Here is a 5,759-nt window from a genome sequence, read left to right on the forward strand (position 1 = left end):
GAGATGGCTCAGTGGTCTAAAGCACCTACTTAGAACAAGCTTAGCAAAAGCATCAGGGACCGCGGTTCAATCCCCCAGCACCACATGCCCGCCAGCCCGCCCCCTGGTGGGCTGAGCTGGCCACACACACACAAATAAATAAAATTTAAAAAAATAAATAAATAAATAAATAAATAAATAAATCTGATTTCTAATGTTCCATTTTCTGAAAGAATTCCCCATTAGAGATAAATGTATTTCCAATAACTCAGTGGGTACTTAATTTTCATCACACTGCTATTATTTGTGAAAATTTACCAAAGAATATGTTACAGAACCCAAAGCTGTGAAGGTTTGCATTTCTGTTGTTGACTATGCCAGGTATCTGATGACTGGGGGTTGTCAGAGGGTCTGCCAATGACTTGCAAAGATTTTTATAAGAGACCTCCAAGTCTCCATCAAATTTATACCATGGCACACTATCTCAGCTTATGGGTGACAGAATAAAGGAGGAAACATGAATTAAAAAACTTTTATTTATAATTACCATCAAATAGACCAGAAATTTAAAAATACCATTTGAAAACTTTTCCAATCTGTATCTGAAAACCTTGTCAGTCTCCTCTATTTACCATGAAAGGCTTTGAAAGCTGTTTACCAGGGAGACAGTGACAACCTGCAATGTAAAATGCTCAGTGAGAGAGCCATGCTGATACACACACAGGAATAATTCCCAACGCTGCTCAGAATACTTCTCTGGGTGCTAAGTCCCCAGAGATCCTGGACATGCCTCCAGGACCCCTGGCTGTCCTTGCTTGCCCTTGCTGTCTCTGCTAGAAAAAGTGAGCTCTGACGGCACACGGCACTTTCTAGTTCATGTCATGGCGCTCCAGCCAGACATTCTATCAGGTTGCTTTCATTAGACAGAGAGAAGAACACAGCTCTTGAGCCCCTGGGAAGGTCTGAGATTTAAATAAAAATGTTACATCTACAAGATCTGTGATGAGAAATGTATTTACAGAATCATACTTGGTTCCACAATATTTCCAAGGCTTCGCTTGCAGAGACAGGCTTCTCCAGAGAGTTGTTTTTGCAACAATTACACAGAAAGTGAGAAAGGCCTTTCACAAGTTGAGATAACTTAGTGGGAACAGATCTCCAAGATGACAGCTATGCAAACGATATTTAACACAATCACTTCAAACGGCTACAGAGAGAATATTTCAAAATGCAATATACCCTGATGGCCATTTGCTGTACAATGTTTAAAAGAAAATTAAGCCCACAGTCTTACGTGCCTTAACAAAGGCTTCCCACACTACATTTGGACATGGCCCTCAGCAGAGTCCAGTTTGCTTGACAAATTCAGGCACAGTGGACATGTGAAATAGGATGCAGATGAGACAACTAAAATATTTCTTGAAAACAAAACAACACACAAAGTAAGCAAGCAAAAATATCCCTTGGAGGATATATAGTAGCCAGGGTGTATTATTTAAGCAGGCAGAAAGAATCCAGTGTGCTGAACATTAGTTTGCAAACTTTCAACACTGCTCTCACCATTTCAAATCAGTGATGCTGGCACCATTGTCAAGTTATAAAACAGAGCTGAAAAAGAAGTGCACAATGCTGCATTCCATACAATACTAGGGCTTTTGCTGCTGAAAAAAAAAATCACTCAAGTTTATTTTTTAAGATCTTTATAAAAAGAGAAGCAACAGGCTTAGAGAATAAACAAACTTTATTTTATAACAGTATTACAGAAAGCAAAATATCATTTAATACAACTTGAAGCTGCTATAAATCAAATATGGCCTCATAGCTATACACAGGGTCGAAAGCAAGGGGAGAATGTTCGATACAGTTAATAAGTCCCTCTCAGGTCTCTGTTGTCAGCTTTAAATGGCTTACCTTTCTTATAATCAACCAAAATTCACTGAGGCCCCCACTCCTCTCCCCAATATTCTCAATCTGTATGAGTCATCAAGCTGTTTGAAAGAGATATATCCGCTCAATAACACAAGGTGAGTTTTACATATAGGCAAGAAGTTTAATAAAAAGCAAGGCTTTACCCATGTGTTCAGATAATGGAAAGAACTGGAACTGGGAAATGTTAAGAGAAAAAGCACTAAGGTTCTAAGCTGCCTGGCTCTTTTAGTAGGAAGGAAGGAATGGCTGCCTCTCTTCTCACTCCTGCTCTGGATGCTATCAGAGAGCATGTGTTTGAGAAGCACTGGCACTGTAGCGCCACAGGGTCTCTGGACACAACGCGTGGTCAGTGAGCTTTGTAATTCTCCAGTCGAAGTACAAAGCCACAAGACTGGAAAGTCAAAGGGGTTCAATGCAAAAAACACTCCAGTGAAATTCTCAAAACATTAGAAAATTTTCAAGATGTAAGAAATGCTTTTAATTGGTATTAATATTTTCTCAGACAGTATATTCACTGCAATCTGAAAACTCTGTAAATATTTACTGTAAGAATTCAATGGGAAGAATCTGGAAGGAGGAAACCACCACCTAACCTAGTCACAGAGCTTCCCTTCTGCACAACAGCACCTGTTCGAGTGAACAGCACCTTACCAGCCCACACTGGCTTTGTTCACTGTCATATAAGCAAACAAGTTATAAAAAGCAGGTAGTTGTACACAAAGTAAATAGAAAACAAAAATAAAATCCCTTAATGGGGTGGGGGAGAGAACCAAGAATATTTAGAAGTGGTTATAAAACAAAGTAACATATTAAAAACACACAAACAGTATAGACCAGAGCTGTTAAGGTAAGATTTGGTGTTGGCATTTTAATTCTTCAGGCTTCTGGTCATTGTTACCAGTTGTAGCACAAATTTGCTGGAGTAGTGGTATGGCATTAAGTCTTGAAACTGTCAAAATTCTTCATGTTCATGAAGTTTAATGTTGTTAAAAAGATCACTTTCTAGGAGAGAAAAACAGAGACAAGGTTTAAACATTTCTTTTTTTTTTTTTTTTTTTTCTCGGGGAACCGGGGATTGAACTCAGACCCTTGCGCTTGCCAGGGAAGCACTTATCCTACTGAGCTATCTCCCCAGCCCAAGGCTTAAACATTTCTACAACAGAAACGTGAAAATTTCAGAATGATAAGCAACAACAATTTCAATGAAGTAATCAGCAGTTTTATTTACCAATGTCTAAGTACAGATATTTACCAGAAAACATGAAAGAGGCTGTTCCAATTTTGAAGGTGTGTTTCTGGAGAAGTGACAGGTCCACCACAACTGGCAAACTCGACTACACTGTTAAAGATTTAATTAACATAAACTAGACAATTTGTATAGGAGACAGTGGTTCCCTCTAATCTGTGATTTTACTTCTACGGTTTCACTTACCATGGCCAAATGTGGTTCAAAATATTACAAGGCAATTTCTAGAAATAAACAATCTGCAATACCAAGAGATTTAAGGCTTGAGTCATTAGCCAAGGATCAAAGTCAAAGCATGGCTAGAACTAAGTTTCATGTCAGTATAAGGAGAATGAGGGATAGTCCTAGGGAAGCCTATAGTTGATATTTATAGACCTCAGAGACAGAACTAAAAAATAACAATGGTGCACTATCCCTGTAAGAATTTAAGAAGGCAAACTTTTTTATTTCAGATCACATCGGTTAGAAATTTTGGCAATAAGTTATTACAGAATTCAATGGAGAACAGGAATTAATGTCCTTCCCAAAATATATTGATCTCAAAGTCAATTAGACTGTACACTCTTTTTGTTAGATAAAATTAAGTCTTGTTCTAATGAAAAAAAATCCTACTCATTCAGATGTATCACACATGATATTATAATATCTTGATTATTTAGGAGAGACTGATTAAACAAATTATTGTTTCCCACCCTACTGTCGGCCTTAGGGTATTAAATTTTGCCTGAATCTACACAGAGGAAAATCAATGTAGAAAGAGAAGTCTTATCATAGGTTAGCAATAATGAAAACAAATATGAGGATGCTGTACATTGATACAGGTATCAAACTTCACTTGGGGGTTATGTTAGGCAGGTAGTTAGATAAGAGCAGGCCCAAAGGACAGCCAGAGTGGGTCCAAAACAGCATTAAAGAACACAGACGTCAGTCTGTAACAGATTTATAACCACCTATTAAGTCTCAGACCCAAAGCAATCTCATCTAGATCAATAACAGTTTCATGACACTGTGCACAGGTCTTCTTAACACCTGGCTGGCTAACTCCAGAACATGGCACACACTGAATTCCTGGCTGCCATAGCCTACAGATCACTGACATCAAAAAAGCAAAAGTAAAGAACCTCCTGCCTTGGGCTGAGACCTGGTCTAAATTAACAATTCATCTTTTATGAGTTCCTTACATGATTAGAGCTCCTGAGGAAACAATGACCACCTGAAAGGGAAGGGAGGCATTTTGCAACTCCAAAGCAACTTTTAAATACAATGTTAATAATCATCATACTAACCCTAGGGCCCCAGGTCCCCAGGCCCCCAAAGTAATGTTCCTGGGAATAAAAATATGCCCAAAGGAGCACTGAATGCAGATCCTGCCTTTGCCCTTGAAGGCATAACACTGTATCAAATACTTCTGCAAGGTAGCATAAGAGGATTTTTGTGTGTGCTTGTGTGGTACTGGAAATTGAACTTGGAACCTTGTGTTTGCCAGGCGGGCACTTATGCTGCTGAGCTATATCTCCCCAGCCCTGTATCAAATGTTTCTGCACAGCTGCCTATGCGTTTTGACTGTTTTTTCATCAAGGGTACAAAAAGCTAAGGACCAAAGAAGTGAGCATTGTTCAATTTCTTGTTCGCCAGGAGCTGATTTCCCAGTGAGAAATTGAGAACTTCAGTCACGCCACCTGTTCTGCTCTAAGAACTGCTGTCTGCTCTCGCAAAGGAGTACACATCACTTGGTACCACTTTGCTTTGATTAGAAAAATGAGCTCTTTGACCTTTCAAAATAATATTTTGGATACAAATTAAATACTGTAAATTAGATTCAAGGTATATCATGTACACGAACCAAATGCCCAGTGAATGCAATCATTATACGTTGCAAACATGAACTAAGAAAAAAATAAGCAAAAAATAAAATAAAATAAAATAAAATAAAAAGAGGGGGACGAGGAAGAGGGAAGAGAAGAGGGAGGAGAGGGAGAAGAAGGGGGAGGAGGAGGGGAAGGAGAGGAGGAAGAGTAGACGGAGGAGGAAGAAGAGAAGAAGACAACTGGCAAAGGGGGGTCTAGAGATAAACAGGGAAATAAAAAGAATCAACATGTGTTAAGTAGTCCATTTAATACTGCAAGCATGTACTTATAAATAAATAAAATGTAAGAAGGTAAAAAAAAAACCTGAAAATTAAAAAACCCTGCTACAAGAACAGGGTGCTAGATTGCAGTCACCATTTTCTCTAGATCCCGTGTAACATTACTATGAACATGTTTTCATCAAAAATACAAATTTTACTTTGTATTGACAATCATAAAATTGTATGGGACAGATACAATTAGACTTATTTCCAAGATATTGTAAGAAACTCGGAGTATGCTGATATGGAAGATAGATCTTGATCTCAAAAAAATCTTCAAATATGAGTATGGTCTCTAGTTGTATCCATTTACCTATAAAAGCTTTGAGCTTATCTTTCTTTACAGCTGCAAAGTACTCCACTGTATTAAAATATCACATCTTTTTTTTTTCTTTTCAAAGTTTTATTGATAAACATATAGCAATGAGACAGTTTCAAATCAAATCAAAAGTACAGTTTCAACAAATAATACACTGC

The 5,759-nt window shown here is 38.0% G+C and overlaps 1 protein-coding gene across 11 annotated transcripts in view; it reads right to left on the reverse strand.

Annotated features, from left to right (window-relative positions):
• Nucleotides 1-190: 190 nt before the first annotated feature.
• The window catches only part of Epb41l2 (erythrocyte membrane protein band 4.1 like 2), a 304,724-nt gene continuing 299,155 nt past the window's right edge, over nucleotides 191-5,759 (reverse strand). For 7 of the 11 annotated variants that reach the window (XM_023714266.1, XM_023714265.1, XM_023714267.1 and 4 more), the window contains one exon: nucleotides 192-2,910. The gene's annotated coding sequence lies outside the window, so the exon portion shown is untranslated. Of the gene's footprint in view, nucleotides 2,911-5,759 lie in introns of all 11 variants that reach the window. The other 4 variants (XM_004630260.2, XM_023714273.1, XM_023714272.1 and 1 more) reach the window with 2 other exon arrangements.

Source organism: Octodon degus, unplaced genomic scaffold (assembly GCF_000260255.1).
Source record: "Octodon degus isolate 3935 unplaced genomic scaffold, OctDeg1.0 scaffold00034, whole genome shotgun sequence".
NCBI lineage: Eukaryota > Metazoa > Chordata > Mammalia > Rodentia > Octodontidae > Octodon > Octodon degus.